Genomic DNA, 17,318 nt, shown 5'->3' on the forward strand with positions numbered 1-17,318 from the left:
CACTTTCATCAAGAGTCTCTTCAGTTCCTCTTTACTTTCTGCCATAAGGGTGGTATCATCTGCATATCTGCATCAACATCATTAATCAGGAAAATGCAAATAAAAACCCACATTAAGTTGATACTTTGTTTTCATATGTGCTAACACAGCATGCATTCTGGGGTCTCTGCTTGGTTCACTAGGCCAGCAAGGCCCCTCCACTCAAATTCCAGAGTGAGGACTTCTCTACTCCTTTCCTTCAGACACTACCCATAGATTCACTTTCTCTGAAAGCCGTTTTATTATTTCTCAGCTGCTGATGGTTCCCCATTCCTCCATTTTGTGGGTTTTACTAGGAAGCAATTATTTTAAAATAACTATTTGATAAGATATTAAACAAGAAACTATGACTTTTTTGTTTTGTTTTGATTGCTTAAATTTTTATTTCACATTGGAATGTAGTCGCGTAACCACGTGGTGTTCGTTCCAGGCGTACAGCAAAGTGATTCAGTTACACGTATGTGCTTGGTCGCCCAGTCGTATCTGACTCTTTCTGACACCATCGACTGTAGCCGACCAGACTCCTCTGTCCATGGGATTTTCCAGGCAAGAATACTGGAGTGGATTGTTACACATATACATGTGTATATGTCCATGTTACACATATACATGTATCTGTGCTTTTTGAGCAAACTCCCGGAGACAGTGAAGGACAAGGAAGCCTGGCATGCTGTAGTTCATGAGGTCACAAAGAGTTGGACGTGACTTAGTGACTGAACGTTATTTTTCAGGTTCTTTTCCCATTTAGGTTATTACGGAATATTGAGCAGAGTTCCCTGTGCTATATAGTAGGTCCTTGTTGGTTACGTACTTTAGATACAGTAGTGTGTATATGTCAGTCTTAACCTCCCAATTTATCCCAATTTATCCTTCCTCTATGACATCCTTTTTTACATCCTTTTTTTTTTCTGGTTTCTTAAATTGCACGTGTATTTATTTTTTCTTTCTTTTTATAAAATATAAACTTTTATTCTGATTAAATCATTAGCTTTCTTAAGAAATGTTCCCATTTTTGTTAATTCCTACATGATTTAGAATTTCAGCTTTCACTGTCTTTCTGGTGGAGAGTTTTATTAGGTTGACTCATGTAGATTACCATTTTGTAGGTCAAAATGATAATGTCAGTCAAAATGTCTGGCAAAATGAAGGCAGTGTAATTTCTTGGTCTTTAGCAATTTCATAGGATTCAACTTATATTGGATGTTTCCAAGCTGTTCAATTTTTTGAGTATTTTTGTTAACTTCTGGTTTGTTTAAGTTTGTTAGACAATATAACTTAAAATGTATTATTTTTGATGTACAATAAGTTTTTGAAAGTCATGTGCAGGTATGTGCTCAGTCACTTCAGTTTTGGCTGACTCTTTGAGACCCTATGGAACCGTACAGGCTCCTCTGTCCCTGGGACTCTCCAGGCAAGAATACTGGAGTGGGTTGCCATGTCCTTCTCCAGGGAATCTTCCTGACCCAGGGATCAAACCCATGTCTCTGTATCTCCTGCATTGCAGGCAAATTCTTTACCACTGAGACACCAGGGAATCCCATATGCAAGTATATAAAAGCTTTTAAATAAGTGCTGAATGAATGTATCCCTTAGGAGGGAACACAGTAATGTGTGTGAAAGTGTCGTGTGTGTGTGTGTGTGTGTGTGCACATGCACATGTGTGACATGTAGTTATTCAATATCTTTATATTAGCATCTGGAAATTATGATCTACTTTACAGATTCCTACCAGTAGAAAACTAACTTTATTTTTGGACTGTTGAGTGTTTAAAAAATAAAATTTGAAAAACTCTAAAGCAAGATGTGGACTCTCCATTTCAATCACAACATATACAATTTGTTACCATCTTATTGCTAATCTAATCCACAAATTATATTATCTGCCAAGATCCTGCAGTCCCTTGAGTTTTATTCTGTAGTTTATAGCTTTTCTCTTGTGACTGGCACTTTTTAAAATATTTTTGTCTTGCTAGATAGTTCTTCCATTATTCCCTCAAACCACTAAAGCAACTATCTTCACTTCCTATCCCTGTACAAAATTTTATAATTCAAATATCATACATCTTTGGTTACATAAAGCCCTTTTAATGCTCTAATTGCATCCTCTTGAGAGCCTACATTTCTCTTTTGTTCAAACTTCTTCCTGTCTTTTCACTTATTTGGCCTCAATGGGAACCTCCTATTATTATTAAACAGCCTCTTTCTCTGCTTTTACTGAGTCTTTTTTAAATGGATCTCTTCCCTTCTCATGAGTTTAGGTGCCCCCACATCCTCAAAAGCCAGGATGTGGGGGGCTCTTAAGGCAGCCCAAGAGACACCACAGTCCCGGCCCTGTGAGGCGATGGGCACGTCTCCTGACGACACGGGACTCCTTGCACTGAAGACGGTGTGGCGCTTTAGTCTTAATTAAAAACTCTTGAAGAGGAGTGTCTTCTTCCAAACACGTGGAATATTATGTAGCCCACTAGGAGCAATTGTTTCCTGGGCCTCCGGCACCAGGAGGACCACCCAGCCTCCTCCAAGACTTGACTTCACAGGAGAGATGGCACAGCCCTCTCCTCTTACAAATGATGTCAGGCTGGTAGTGTGATTTCTTGGCCTTCACCTCAGGCTCTGTTACCTCCATAAATAATAAAAATCCGTTGTGGTAGCAAAGTGATTTCCTCCAGACTCATTTTAGAGTGTTATTTTATTTGTTGAGGTGCCCAGCAAGAAGGTGAGAAAAAAAAAGTCTGGGATGTGAATTCAAATCATCACCCTTTCTGAAAAGCCAACCACTCTTTTTCAGTCATGTTCAATAAGTTTTTTCTAGTCTTATAGGGGTGAATATCTTCTAGCATCCCCTAGTCTTCTCATCTTGTACACTATTGCTGTAGAATCCCAGAACTTCCCACCCCATCATCTATAGGATTCTCTAATGAAGCCCCAAACTATTTTCTATAACTCCAATCTCCCTTCTAATCTCTAGCCTTATATTTACAGCTATGCTTCAGGAATCTTCTCCTGGAGGTTTCATTAATTCAACAGTTTGATATGATAAAGATCAAATTAATCACCATTTCCCATATTTATTCCATAGTCCGTAAGGAATTCATCAAATCATGTCAACATTTTCTAGGTTTCAATCAAGCTAGAAGCTGAAAACAATTCTTGACTCCTTTTCCCCAAGCTGCAGTGTGGATCTCACATCTGGATTCTCTGAATGTGTTGGTTTCCCCATTTCTATGGCTACCAGCTATTATGGAACCCCTTGGTCTCTGTCAGCCACTATAGTAAGATATTCCTAATGGGGATCTTTCTCCCCAGATTTTCTGACTACAGTCCATTTATCAGCATGCTACTTACTTTCAAACTGTCCCATTCCAAGAATTTTCCTTCAAAAATAAAATGAGATTCCCATTGTAAACCTAAACACTTCAATGGCTATATTTTGATAGAATAAAACTTCTGGTCCTAGAAACCCATCCTTAATATATATTTAAAGGTCCACCTCCAATCACTCCTTTAACACAGAGACATCTCGTGCCATAGCTATGCTATGACATTCACTCTTCTCTGAAACATACAAAGTGTTATGAAATGGAGCGTGACCTCCATAGGGTCCTTGGCCTCCAAGTCCTCAGCCTGCATTTTGTCTGTGGAAAAACTTTAGCCAAAGAATAAGTTTAATCAGAGAAGTGAGAAATATAGAAACAAAGGAAAACATTCAAAGGACACCAAATAATAATAATAATAATGTAATCATTAAGCAAAGTCAAGGATCTTGAGTGCAAGGATCTTGAGGGCTGTAGATAATATCCTGAGCCATATCCTAAAAACTGTCTTATGGATACTGAAACCAGGTGGAAGAAGTTAACTACACAATGACCAGATTGTGGACATGACATAAGCAGCCATAGATCTGAGAACTGGCCTCAAAGAAACAGGAACAAACCAACCTTGGAACTGAAGATTAACTGTCCTTAAAACAATCAGGATGACGCTGGTCAGATTGCCGCCTGACCAGTTTCAAGACGGCTGTCAGAGCTGACTGTTGCATCTGCATACAGTCCCCCTCCTCTCCATCTGTAAAAGGTCTTGCTCACTGGTGTTTGGGGTTGTGGGAGCGGTGTGTCAGCCTTTGGACAGGTGTCCACCCTCCCCCACTGTAGCCAGCATCTGAAATAAAGCAAAATTGCCTTTCTACCAATCTGTCTTTTTACTTACTTTTAGCGCCGAGCCATTGGACCTGGTTTCAGTAATACTTTACACCCTCACACCCAGGCTCTTGTGTCTTCATTTACTTACCTATGATGCTCTTCTCACCTTTTCTACTCATTCTGCATGTTCTTTAAGACTGAGCTCCAAGATTAGCTTCTTTGAAATCTTCTCTGATTTTGCTGCAAATTACCCCTTCTTTCGTCATCTCAAAGCATTTTGAGATACTGTACTGGGTACCAGTTATTTCAAGTTTATTTGTCTCATTGGATAAGTTCTGGAAAGGCTATATTTTGTATTTTATCACTAATGTAGTAAGTTATTAAATAAATCCATTCAATAAATTATGACCCACACTATTCTGCTTGTTAGGAATTTTTCAATTATGGGGAAAGAAAAACAAATTAGTTTAATCAAAAAGAGGGAAATATTGACTGACAAAATTAATCAAGAAAAGATGAAGCAGTTTATTCCTTTCTTCCTCTCTGCTTCATCCTGTATGGGGATTTTGTCAAGTTGGTTGTGCCCGTGGGCCTGGAATCTTACCACAAACATCACTACAATTATACCCTCATGTCATAAAGAGAATGGGATTGTTTCCCTCCAGCTCATTAGAAAATACAAGCCAAAAACTCCAAGTGACCCAGTTTTAATACGGAGACAGCCAGAGACCAGAGGGCTGAAGATTGACTAGTCTCTCCCAACAAAAATCATAGGGACAGAAAATTAAAGAAACAGTTCCCCAAATAGACCGCATTTCTAGCATGAGAAAGAGTAAAGGTTTCCCTCTGTTACACTTCATTATGTGGAAATACCGAGCACCCAGTGAAAGTGAAACTGTTAGTCACTCAGTCTGTCCGACTGTTTGTGACCCCATGGTCTGTAGCCCACTAGGCGCCGCTGCGCATGGAATTCTCCAAAGCAAGGATACTGGAGTGGGCTGCCATTCCCTTCTACAAGGGATCTTCCCGACCCAGGGATCAAACCTGGGTCTCCAGTATTGCAGGCAGATCCTTTACCATCAGAGTTACCAGGGAAGCCACGCAGTGATTGGTCCAAAAAGTGAGTATTAGCCCTTGTCATTAACACTGGTCTTGCAAGACCTTGAGTTTTCTGTAGCCTAAAGATTTTCCTCTTTTTAAGTATGAAAACATTTTATTTACATCCATGTTTTTTTGCCTCATGAATAACCTGATTAATTCTAGTGTAAGAGAACAAATAAAACGTTCAGTTTTTCTATTACTCCATTGTTAGGGTGGAGAGAGATGGATATTTCATGAACATAAACTTCTTTTTCTCATCTATCCTTAAAGGAACATTGCTAGGGAAATTAAAAATTGGTATCTATGGAGAAATAATGAGGGTTTTTTTAGTGTAACAGAACTTTAGAAATATGTTAATGTCTGAGATTTCAGTTAAATAGCTAAGCAAAAATCAAAGCTTCTGATTGAGTGTACATGCATTATTGATTACACTTACATCTTCTTTTAATCAAATATTCTAAGAGAATCACACAGCACTTCAAATACTGATTGGCCCATAATTTAATGCTTCTGCTTGTAGCATCAAATATAACCCTAATTTTAAAATGTTGTACAAATTATATATTTGAAATTTCAAAGTGCTTGTAGCTAAGTAAATGCTATCTTCTCTACCAAAGAAGATTGGAACAGAGAACCTAAAAAATTCACTGTGAAACGTATGCTCTTGCTTTAGAAAAAGAGTTAACCTCCTAAATGTTCTTGATTAAGAAAATATTAGGTTTTGCCTTGCATTGCCTGAATATGCAGATTCTGGGGAGTCATGCATCTTATTTGCATTGACTAAGTGTCTATGTAACAGAATTTCATTTGGCTTCATGAAACAGAAAAACAGCTTGAAGTATTTAGCCAAGTGTGTGCGTGTGTGTGTGTGTGTGTACTTAAGTTTCTAAGCAAAAAGAAATCCATGAGAGACTGATCCAGGCTTACTCCAAGGTGCTCTCTGACATTGTTTCTTATTCCCACCTTTATCATGCAGCTTTCCTCTGCATGGTTCCAAAACGACTACTTAACCTCTGGAAAGAAGACGGTAGTGATAAAAATAAAGGCATGACACCCACTTCAGAGACAAAAAACTTCCAGAGATCCTCAACAGATATCTGCTTGTATTTCATTAGCTGAAATTTTGTTAACATACCCACTGTTAGATGCAAAGATGGCTTTAAAATATCATTTTAGGCTGGACTCATACAATCAGAATTCTCTTAATTTTAAGAAAAAGAAGGGGCATCAAGAGTGAATAATAACAAAACTTTCAGTGTCCATCACAGCCTACTATGGGTTAGTGATTAGGTTCATCATCACAGGGAACTGAAGGAAAAAAAATTAAAACCTACCAAAGCTATTTATAATCGTGCTTCAAGAAATCCACAGGGTTCATATTTCCCTAATAGAGGAAAAAAATATGATCAAATACAAGTCAATCAAAATTTTCTTTCTATCTGAAGTAGCCTGACATACAAATGAATCTTCAAGAAACCTGCAATTTATGTGACTTAGGCTCCCTCTCTTTCTGCTAGTCTGGGCAATTCCTAACTTCCCAATGTCTGTCTCCTTATCTGTAGAATGAGGATGATATCCCTCCGTTGTGTTGTAGATGAAGTAAATTAAGAGATATATGTAAAGTGATAAGCTAGGAAGCAGCAGTTATTGAGTATTAGATAACCACCCTCTTGCACTTTTGGTGAGAATACAAACTAGTACAGCTACTGTGGAGAACAGTGTGGAGATTCCTTAAAAAACTGGAAATAGAGCTGCCATACAACCCAGCAATCCCACTGCTGGGCATACACACTGAGGAAACCAGAATTGAAAGAGACACGTGTACCCGAATGTTCATCGTAGCACTGTTTACGATAGCTAGGACATGGAAGCAACCTAGATAACCGTCAGCAGACGAATGGATAAGGAAGTTGTGGTATATATACACAATGGAGTATTACTCAGATATAAAATAGAACACGTTTGAGTCAGTTCTAATGAGGTGGATGAAAGTGGAGCCCGTTATACAGAGTGAAGTAAGCCAGAAAGAGAAACACCAAGACAGTATACTAATGCATATATAAGGAATTTAGAAAGATGGTAACAACAACCCTATATGCAAGACAGCAAAAAAGACACAGATGTAAAGAACAGACTTTTGGGCTCTGTGGGAGGAGGCGAGGATGGGACAGTGTGAGAGAATATCATTGAAACATGTATATCACCATATGTAAAATATGTAAAATAGATGACCAGTGCAAGTCCGATGCATGAAGCAAGGCACCCAAAGCTGATGCTCTGGGACAACCCAGAGGGATGGCTTGGGGAGGGAGGTGGGAGGGGGCTTCAGGATGGTGGGACACATGTACACCCATGGCTGATTCATGTCAATGTATGGCAAAAACCACTGCAATACTGTAAAGTAATTAGCCTGCAATTACAATAAATTAATTAATTTTTTAAAAGAGTATTAGATAACCATAATGAGATGGAAATAACTAACATCAGATTTGGCATTTTGGGTATCTGTATTGGTGTCACAGTATCACAAGAACCTAGTTTCTTACCACTGTGTGTGTCAGTGACAGCCCAGCTACTGCATCAGATCTAACCCGCTTAAGAGGAGGGATTCCTAAAACAGCAACGAGGCAATACCAGGCAATACCTAAAGCTGATGTTGGTGGAAATGTTAGCAAGTGCATTTCCTTGCTGAGAAGTGAAATCATTGATTCCCTCAGCAGCTTGAAAGAGTCTCTGAATCTCATTTCACATGTAGCAAACTTCTTACCAAAGAACTTTATAGTGAAGAAAGTTAACTAATTACATAATTACTCACTTTACTCTCAGCATTTTAATTTTTTTCTTAACAAAGTCTTAACCAAATCTTCATGGCCAACTCATGATATAAAACTCCCAAAGAATCTGACTTATTTTCCTGCAATGTTATGCCTTAAGTTCCCTACATACAAGCCTTCAAGTTGCAGTCTTTCAAAGATGTGAACGTCAGGCGTGAATGAAACTGCAGCTTGTCCCCCATCTCCTATCGCTAGCGGTCCTTCCCTCCACCACCTCCCACCTCCTCTCCCTGCTCCAGTCAGGAACGCTTCTTGCCTGTTCGCTCCACCCCAGCCCCTGTGGGCCAGCTGTTGGGCTGCACCACTGTACTTTTCAAGGTAATGCAGTATAAGATTTAAAATGTTTTGTTTGTTTTGTGTGTGTGTGTGTGTTTGCTCATTTTTAATGCATTATGTGTGTGCAAATTATTATAAACCAATCACAGAGGAGTACTATATAGCTGACTGTGTTACTTGGATACCTAGGCTACATTTGTTGGACTTTCAAACAAATCGGACTTATGAACGTGCTCTCAGATCGGAACTCGTTCACATGTAGGGGACTTAGTGTACTCTTTATTTTTTTTATTGCTTTATTTCTCTGAGCATTTAAAATCATCTTATTAAGCCTGTCTTCCTTCTATTCTGGTGTTCAAATCCTCCCGTTTGTTACACTGCATAGCTCCCTGTTATAAAGCTTTGTGTCCTTGAATCTTGCACAGATTTTGTGAGTTCATCATGGTTTACACCAGCCTCTGTGCTGTGGAGACATTGTCCCACTTCATCTCTCCAGGGCAGACCCCTAGTTCATTGATTCTAGCCATTCTCTAATTACTAACTTGAGGATGCTCACATCACATGAGGAGTGTGAAAATTTATTTCATGTGTATATACATAGAGGCATGAGTATCTCGTTGGCAGGCTGGACAACCTCTAGGCAGATTTTCAAGACCTTGAGTGGGAGCCCTTTCTAATTTGCTGGATCTCCCTAGGTGATGTTAATGGTCCAGAACCTGCCTGCCAATGCAGGGAACCTCAGAGACATAGGTTCCATCCCTGGGTCGGGAAGATCCCCTGGAGGAGGAAATGGCAACCCACTCCAGTATTCTGACCTGGAAAATCCCATGGGCAGAGGAGCCTGGCGGGCCACAGTCCATGGGGTTGCAAAGAGTCAGACAGAGCTGAAGCAACTTAGCCCATACACTATGTAGATTAGTTCTTTCCTAAGTAGGATCTGCTTATTCTCTCTTCCTCTTTTGGACTATCAGCTCCTTTGAGGCTGATCTTGGCTGATTTAGCTTTTAGCATAGACATTGACCAATAGTAGTCCCCTATGAAATTAATGAATAAATAAGGAAGCGTGAAGCCCATGGGCTTGAGTGTTCTGTGTCCCACTGCTTTTGTACCTGGGAGTATATTTATCTCCTGTGTGACAAACCCAGCCTTAGCTTTGTGAGTGTGGACAATCCAGGCCTTGTGATGCTCCACTAGAGAAGAGACTTTTACACAGAAAAGAGAAATTGCTCTTTCTTTGTGAATAAGAGTTGGAGATGCTACCTTCTTAAGCAGAGCAGAACAACATCCTGGACTTACCGAGACCTACTATTGAACTTATAGTGGGAAGAACACAGTGCTCACCTGCTCTCAGGTCAGAGCAAGAGAGGAGAGGAAGCTTGTCCCTGACAAACTGATGTCGAGTTCTCGCTCCCATTCATGGTGTATCTTTGAGATTCATTCATCTGTAAGAATATCATGTCCTGGAAGGCCTTTCTCCCTTCACAAAAAAGACCCTAACAGCCTATTTTTCAGACGCTTCTTCCTGGTCAGATGATTTTGTCAGTTTTATGCTAAAATTCAGTCTCATGTTGCCTATTCATGGATGTACAATGTATTTTCTCTTTTGAAACATTTTAGGATTCATTTCCTAAAAACTGATCAATAGAGATATTAAATATAATGAATGCATTTACTTGCAGAATTGTTTTCATACTAAGTGTAAGTTTGATTTAAAGATTAAGGCTATATTTTTCATTGTTTTATTTTTATCAAAACGTAAGCACAAAATAATTTTTTAAATGTATGAAGATGTAAATAATAATGATACAATGATCGCCTGAATATCCACTATCCCGTTTAAGAAAATAAAGAACATAATTAACTTTGAAGTTATTATTATCAGCTTTTGGGTCATATCTGGATTCCTTCCCAATTGCATTTTTTCTTGACTGGAATTATCATCATGAAATTCAGTGTCTACTATTTTCTTCTTTTTTCTGCCTTGTTACATGGCAGATGGGACCTTGCCTGACCAAGGATCAAAACCGAACCTGTGCCTCCTGCAATGGGAGCATGGAATCTTAACCACTGAACTGCCAGGGAAGTCCTCCTTTTTCTTAATACTTGTATTTATTTGTATGGGTTTCTAGTTATTTACTTGTATTGTATAGTGTGTAATACATGTATTGCATTATTCAAATACAAATAAATATCTGTAATATGTTTGTACGTGCATGCTAAATTGCTTCAGTCCTGTCCAACTCTTTGCAACTCTATGAACTGAAGCCCACCAGGTTCCTTTGTGCATGGAATTCTCCAGGCAAGAATACTGGAGTGGGTTGTGATGCCCTCCTCTAGGGGATCTTCCCAACCCAGGAACTGAACCTATGTCTTTTGCACTAGCAGATGGATTCTTTATCACTAGCACCACCGGGGAATATGTTTAATTTGTATATATTCTTCTGCAACTTTTTGTTTGCTCTGCTGTATGAGTATGCATTTCATTTAAGTTGTTGTAAATGGTTACAATTAATTCATTTCAGTGGGATAAAGTATTCTGTTGTCTGATTTTTTTTTTAACCTTTGTTATACATTGAGTTTTTTCCTGTGTTTTGCTTTTACAAATAGTGCTTCTATGAACATTTTTCCCCCAGTATACGTGCTCAGTGCATATGTGAAGAAACTTCTCTATTCTAGAGATTTTCAAGAGACATGCATATTAGATTATAGTTATTATTGTCTTCCAGTCACTCAGTCATGTCTGACTCTGTGATCCCACAGACTGCAGCACACCAGACTTACCTTGTCTTCCACTGTTTCCCTGAGTTTGCTCAAACTCATATCCATTAAGTTGATGATGCCATCCAACCATCTCATCCTTTGTCCCCCGCTTCTCCTTCTGCCCTCAAAATGTGCTACAAAATATTGACTGACTCTATCCTGAGGCTCCCCAGGGAGGTCTGGTTTGGTTGGCACCCTGGGCAGATTTCTTCAAACACTAGCTTCTCTCTTTCTCCCTAGATTGTGGTCCCAGTCCTCGGATGCTCTGTGTTTCATCATAAAGTCCTCTGTCACCTGGACATCTACTGTAAAAACTGACTGGAGAGTAAGCCTTTGTCATCATAGACAAAGGGTCCTAGGAGTTCAGCTCCAGGTGTCCAAGGAGCACAGCCTACAGACTAGATGAGATTTAGTGAAGACTGGGGAGTTGGGGATTCTAGGTAGTGTCCTTGAGTCCGTCTTCAAATACATCAGATAATCCTATTCATTTATGGTTGATGTACCCTTTTACTAACAAAAAGACTTGTTACTATTGTCTTTTTGAAAACTGGTGCTCCTGCATTATTTTGAAATAATAAAATTAAAAAATAGAACCAGTACTTTATGCATATGATTTATTTTCAGGAATTATCTCACAGTTATGGAGAAGTTCCAAGATCTGCATTCAGCAACCTGGAGAAGCAGGAGAGCTGGTGGTGTACTTTGAGTCCAATTTGAAGGCCTGAGAACCAAGTAAATTAAGGTGCAAGTTCCAGTCTAAAAGCTGGCACACTCAAGACCCGAGGAGAGATGATGTTTCAGCTTGAGTCTGAAGGTTAGAAAAGATGGAAGTCCTAGCTAGAAGCAGTCAGATAGGAGGAATTCCCTCTCACTCAGGGAAGGATCAGTCTTTTTGTTTTTCCAGGCCTTCAACTTACTGAATGGGGTCCAATCGAGTTGAGAAGGGCAGCCTGCTTTCTTCAGTCTACAGATCCAAACGTTAATCTCATCCAAACACATCATCACAGGCACTGAAACAGTAGTGTTGACTATTCTCTTGGTACCCTATTGCCCGGTCAAGTGGACAAAGAAATTAACCGTGACAGCTGATGAAAAAGATCAATTGAATTAAAACTATGTTCACATTTTTTTCCAGAATGTCCAACTTTACCATTTGAACAAAAGGAAAATGAGTGTTCTTACTCAAAATGTGGTTTCAACTATTGCACATGTTTATTGGCTTGAGAAGCTAATGTTAACTTTTATTATATATCAACATAAACAAAGTTCTTTGTTGATACTGATTTCTGAGAATGTGAAGGATTCATTATGCAAGAGTCAGGATCAGGAACTGTACACAGTAATGGCAATTACAGGGTGGATATAGTTATATTCATGGAAACAAAATCATTGTTACCATAAATATTCTAAAAACATTTAGGGGTTTTAGATAAATTTAATATTAAATTTATTTGCAAATACTTTTTATTTTATTTTTAAAAATATCAATTATATACCAAAAAAAAGAATCTAATGAATTTTTTTTTAAAAAATCAAAGCTTCATTACAAATGCTCTCAGGATCCCTAAACTTTACATCAGTATATGCCATATGTAGGTTTTCATTGTTTATGTGCATCATAAATTGAAAAATGCTGAGAAGAAATGTTCTGAGTATATATTTAGGAATACAAATGTTACTTTGGATGCCATGAGCACAACCTTTACTAGAAAATGGTTGTTTCCCAACTTACACCCAAGAAGCAAAGCACAAGTGTTCTTGTGCCTAATCCTTGCCAACACTTGACATTTTCATGGTTTTAATATAGGCAATCTTGCAGGAATGATTTTCTTCAAAAATTTTATCTTATAGTGGAGTATGGCCAGTTAACAATGCTGTAATAGTTTCGGGTGGAAGCAAAGGGACTCAACCACACATATACATGTGCATTCTTTCTCAAACTCCCCTCCCATCCAGACCACGTAACATTGAGCAGAGTTCCACGTGCTATTCGGTAGGACCTTGGCTGTCCACTTTAAATATGGCAGTGTGTACATGTTCATCCCAAACTCCCTAACTAGCAGGTTTGCTTTTAATTTGTAGTTATTTAGCTACAAAGAAATTTAATCATCTTCCATGTTTATTTACACAATAGCTTCCTGTATATGGTATCCAACCATATGTTTTGTCCAATTTAATTGCATATCACTTTTAATTTGATTTATAGGAGTTCTTTGTTTTCCCAGGTAACAATTCTCTGTACAGTATTTATATTATAACCCTCTTCACCCAGTACATTGGTTGACTTATTCTCTTTCAGTGTCTTGTTAAGCAAAAGTTTTCAAATTTTAGTTTATCATTTTTCTTAGGGGTTATACCTTTATATTTTGCTTAAGATATTTTTCCTTTACTAAATTATTACTGTCTTAAGTGCCTTCTAAAAGTTTTATGGTTTGACTTTACCACTTAGGTTTCAGCCCATCATTAACTTATTTGGAGAAGTAGGTAGAAATCAATTTATTTTTTTTCTGATTTAAAATTCTTCATCACCCATCCTCAGTATAGTTCTGTCATAAATGAAGTTTCTAAATATTTAGAGCACTGTTTTGAGACTCTTCAGTCTGGCTAATTTATAACCATTTGTATACTAATTTGTATCTTTGTACACATACATTTCAGTCCTCATAGTATTAAAAATTCCAAACTTGTTAGAGTTTTTATTTCAGTTGCACTGAATCTGTGGGAAGGGCTAAGATCTCTCAGCATTGTGGGTTTTGTTGTTGCTTGTTTACTGTTGTTATTTTTTTCTTCTGCCATTGTTCTCATTCAGAGTTTTTTGATGGTTACACTCAGTGCCTGCGTTATTTTTCTCTACAGCATCCACACTTTCTGTGCTTTTATTTTAATTTCTTTATTTTTTAGCATTTTTATTTATTTGACTGAGTCGGGTCTTAGTTGTGGCAAGCAGGGTCTTTAGTTGCAGTATGCAGATTCTTAGTTGCAGCACGTAGGATCTAGTTCCCTGACCGGTATTGCACCCAGGACCCCGGCACTGGGAGCGTGGAGTCTTAACCGCTAGACCACCAGGAAAGTCACTTTCACCGTTGGTTTCTGAATGTGTGAAGCTGTTGTATCTCTCCATTATTGGCCTTCTCAAATGTCTTTTAGTAAAGTTTTCTTAATGAAGGTTTTGAAACATTTTTTTAATTTATTCCTGTTTCATATTTTCATGCACGCTAAGTTGCTTCAGTTTTGTTCGACTCTTTGCAACACTTTGAACTGTGATGTACCAGATATCTCTGTCCATGGAATTCTCCAGGCAAGAATACTGGAGTGGGTTGCCATGCCCTCCTCCAGGGGGTCTTCCCTACCCAGGGACTGGACCTCTGTCTCTTATGTCTCCTGCATTGACAGACAGGTTCTTTAGCACTAGCACCACCTGGGAAGTCCATTTTATATTTTCATGGTACTATAAATGGTATGTTTCTGTAATTATATTTTCTATCTGTGTGTTGTCAAGGTAGAAAAATTCAGTTACTTTTTGTAGAAGATATTCAGGAAACTTGTCATAGTCTTCCATAGATGCTGAAAATTCTGTAGATTCTTTGGAGCATTTTGTATGGAAAATCATATCATTCAAAATAATGTGTTATAATTATTTCCTCTAAACTGTATCATTTTATTTGTTTCAACTACTACTTATATAGAGATGGACAGAATCTCTGATTTCTTTTAGTATTTTTCTTCTGCTTACTCCCCTTCATGATGTGTGTGTGTGTATGAGAGAGAGAGAAGTTTGCAATGACACGGTTATATTTTGAGGGACCTTATCATGTAAAACACTCGGAGGCCTATGTGAAGATGAGTTACTTGAGTTAAGTGCAGGTTTGTATTTGTTTCTACCACACATTTGGGCTACTACAGAATTTTTTCTATTATTATTTTTTAAAAAATCAAATTGAAGTATAGCTTCCCTGGTAGCTCAGCTGGTAAAGAATCCACCTGCAATGCAGGAAAGACAGGAGATTGTGGGTTCAGTCCCTGTGTTGGAAAGATTCCTCGAAGGAGGAAAGGGCAACCCACTCCAGTATTCTTGCCTGAAAAATCCCATGGACAGAGGAGCCTAGTGGGCTACAGTCCAAAAGGTTGTAACATTTTGGGTGTCTATTTTCATTTAGCTTTAGGCTTTTCTGCACATCTTACTAAATTTCCAGCTCATTTATTCCTTAGAGATATTTTTTAAATACCCAGCATGTTTAGGCATCTTTTTTTCATGGGGGGGAGGTGGTTGGGGATTTTTCGGGCAGGTGGACATTTAATTAGAAATAGAAGAATAAATATCCTTAGTGCCACCCTTACCTGTCCTTTCTCACACATATTTATGTCAGGTTTAATGTAATAGTCCTAGCGCTCAGAAAAGTTCTGTACTTCAAGCACATCAATTAGTAGAATTGGCTGCTCTTTTCAGAGCGAGGAGTTAAGTTAAAGAAGCTGAGCTGTGGCAGACGTCTGAGAAGGCCTCTGTGGCCCCCAACCCTTAGTGTCCATACGCTGTATCACCCCTTCCCCTGGGTGAGGACAGGACTATGAATAGGAGGCATTTCATTCTTTCAGTTAGATCACATCATACAACAAAGTTGAGGAGAATTTTTCAGTTGAAAAGAATTTAAGTTAATCAAAATGGTGACCATCCTGGGTGCACTTGAGCTAATTAGGTGTCCCTTAGAAGCGGGTGGGTCCTTCTTGGAACAAATCGTTCAAAGCCTGAGGGGCACTTCCCTGATTGTCTCAGAAAAGCAAACCGCCACAGTGTCTGGGAGACGCACAAAAGGGCCTGAGAGTGGCCTCTGGGTGCGGAGAGTGATCTCCGGCTCCCCTGAGCAGCGCAGACAAACTGCTGACACCAGGCTGTGGTGAGGGAGAGCACAGAATTTATTGCAGGGCGTCCAGCAGGGAGAACGGGCCGCTCACAAGGCGTGTGACTGGCTTGTGCTCATTCTCAGGCTGATTGGCACCAAGGTGAAATCCCAAGCACCATAAACCTTTTGGTTTCAACTGATCTGAGGCTTATGTGCCTGTGACCAGCAGCTTTCACCTTGTGGGGGATCTGCTTCATGGAAAAACAATTTAGGAATATGTGTATCTGTGTCTTTCTTTATCTGTATCTTCCAGCGATTCTGCTGTGTAGAGGATTTATAGTCTAAACTGTTATAGGTTGTCAGCCCAAAAGCTATTCTTTGTTTCTATATCTTCACTTTTTCTGATCATTAACTCTGGAGCCAGTCATTTGAGACTCAGGAGAGGCTGGAGAGACTCAAGCTGAAGCCTCTTGCTACAAAAGAGCAGAACATAGGGGCTTGTATACTGGCTTCAGCAGCCAGCCAGCAAGACAGTGGGACCTCAGTCATACAACCACAGGAAAGGAGCCCTGACAAAGCCTGCAGGGGATCTTTGACTGGGCATGTCTCCAAAATGAGGATGAAGCCAGCGGACACCTTGACTTGGTCTCAGGAGACGCTGGGCAGAGGACCAGCCAGAAGGCCCAGAGACAGTGATGCAGAGCAATTGCCCTGGTACAAGCGGCTAAGCATGTAATGACTCGCTACCCAGCATTAGAGACCTGAAACCAGAACCATCACCCCTGATGCACGTCATGCAGCACTCACTGCTTTATTTATTGTCATAACTCCTTGGCACTAAAATTAAAATCATAGGAAAAATCTTTCTAGGTTCAGCTTTTCATCAGAATAATAGGGTTGATTTGGAGGAAAAACAGAATTACCTTTTTTAAATTTAGACAAAGTCTTCAAGTTAGCACAATGTCTTAGAGAAAGTTTATTTTGTTTTATTTCTGGGATATTATTAGCATTACAAATACAGAATACATGTTATACAGAAAACAGTAACTATAGTTTTAAAAGAAACATGGGATAAAAATTCAGAGAAACTCATTTTTAAAGCCTGTAAAACTAATTAAGGCAAAATTATGATGATGTTGTTTTATAGCATTCCCATACCTTAGAGGCATAGTCAAGGGAACACCTTAGTGACTCATTCAGTACAAGAAAGAAGCACCAGTTTCCTCTTTACAAAATATTATTTTAGTTTATTTTCATTTTTTAATGTTATTGAAGTGTAGTTGATTTACAATGTTGTATCAATTTCTTCTGTATAGCAAAGTGATTCAGTT

Source organism: Dama dama, chromosome 7 (assembly GCF_033118175.1).
Source record: "Dama dama isolate Ldn47 chromosome 7, ASM3311817v1, whole genome shotgun sequence".
Taxonomy (NCBI): domain Eukaryota; kingdom Metazoa; phylum Chordata; class Mammalia; order Artiodactyla; family Cervidae; genus Dama; species Dama dama.